This window comes from Sinocyclocheilus rhinocerous, unplaced genomic scaffold (assembly GCF_001515625.1).
Source record: "Sinocyclocheilus rhinocerous isolate Xijiao unplaced genomic scaffold, SAMN03320098_v1.1 scaffold789, whole genome shotgun sequence".
In the NCBI taxonomy this organism is placed as follows: domain Eukaryota; kingdom Metazoa; phylum Chordata; class Actinopteri; order Cypriniformes; family Cyprinidae; genus Sinocyclocheilus; species Sinocyclocheilus rhinocerous.
Genome location: NW_015667306.1, coordinates 1,243,538 through 1,245,095, shown reverse-complemented (window position 1 = coordinate 1,245,095; position 1,558 = coordinate 1,243,538). Strand labels below are relative to the sequence as shown.

The 1,558-nt window shown below is 36.6% G+C and overlaps 1 protein-coding gene across 1 annotated transcript in view; it reads left to right on the top strand.

Moving 5' to 3' along the window:
* Positions 1-1,558, top strand: part of LOC107733749 (uncharacterized) — a 3,523-nt gene extending 1,965 nt beyond the window's left edge. Inside the window, exon 2 of the mRNA XM_016545516.1 lies at positions 1,514-1,558. The gene's annotated coding sequence lies outside the window, so the exon portion shown is untranslated. The remainder of the gene's footprint in view (positions 1-1,513) is intronic.

Sequence of the window (1,558 nt, the reverse complement as noted above, 5' to 3'; positions counted from 1 at the left end):
GTAGTGATCCGGAAATGGAAGACGAATCGTGTAGCGGGAGTGCAGGAGGGAGTGAATGGTGGAAAGTAGTCAATCGGAAAAGAAAGAAAAACAATAGTCAAGGATCATTTACGGATAGTGGAAAGGAGGATCACGTGAGTAGGAAAAATATAGAGGAATACAAAGTAATGATGAAACCTGGTATGACTGGTATGACGATAAACCCAATTAAACTGACCAAATCTCTGAACAAAGCGTTAGGAGAAACAAAGACTCTAAAGACTCTGAGAGATGGAAACTTGATTATCATGTGTAAGGACGAAAAACAACAAAATAAGGCACTAAGTATAAATTCGATGCTTGGATACCCGGTATCATGCACATTGATGAAGACGAAGCCTTGGGTTAGAGGCGTAATAACTGGAATTCCTACTGATGTACATGCTGATAAAATTAAAAGTTGCGTTGAAGGGGGGGAAGGTAATGGAGCAAAACGGCTTCAATATGTGAGAAATAAAGAAAGGATGGACAGTCTATCGGTTATGCTTCAGTTTGATGAAGAAAGAATGCCAGAGAGGGTAAAAATAGGCTATGTAAGTTACCCAGTAAGACCATACATACCTCCTCCACTTAGATGCTTCAAGTGCCAAAAGTATGGACATTTTAGTGCAGTTTGTAAAGGAAAACAACATTGTGCGAGATGTGGGGGTGATCATGTATATGGTAAATGTGGCGAAGGAGCGAAGGCAAAATGCTGCAATTGCGGAGGTGAGCATAGTGCTGGATTTGGGGGATGCATTGCTCACGAACATGCTGTGAAAATTCAAAATGTGAGAATAACTGAGGGGTTGACTTATGCTGAAGCAGCCCAAAAAGCAAAACAAAACGAACAGATACAGCGAGAGATAAAAATACAAGAATGGACTGGGAATACTGTGGCTCAGAGAAAGATAAAAGAGGATAGTTTGGTGATCGGGAAAATGGAATTTGTTTCATTTATGGCTGAAGTGGTAAATTGTTCTGCTCAAACAGAAAGCAGAACGGAGAGAATTAAAATCAAAATAAGGGCAGCTGAGAGATACTTGAATGTAGCAGGTGTAACGTTGGAAAAAATAAATGACATGCTAAAGACTCAATCTAGTACTCAAACAACATATGGAAGTACATAATAATAATAATAATGCTTTTAACGATTCTGCAATGGAATGCCAGAAGTCTTATAGCAAATGGTCCAGAATTTAAAAAGTTTATAGATCTTTTAAATAAGAAACCAAACATAATTTGTGTACAAGAAACATGGTTAAAACCTAAATTAAATTTTGTTCTGCAAGGATATAATATTGTAAGAAAAGATAGAAAGACAGGTAATGGAGGTGGGGTGGCCACTTTTATAAAAAATGAATTAGAATACAGAGTCATTAATGAGATTGAAGAACATGAAGTGGTGGTTATAGATGTATATGCAGAGAAACAAAATATCAGAATAATAAATTATTATAATCCTTGTCGTAGATTAAGTAAAGATTTAGAAAAGGTTATTGGGTCAGGAAATCATAAAATAATTTGGTGTGGAGATTTT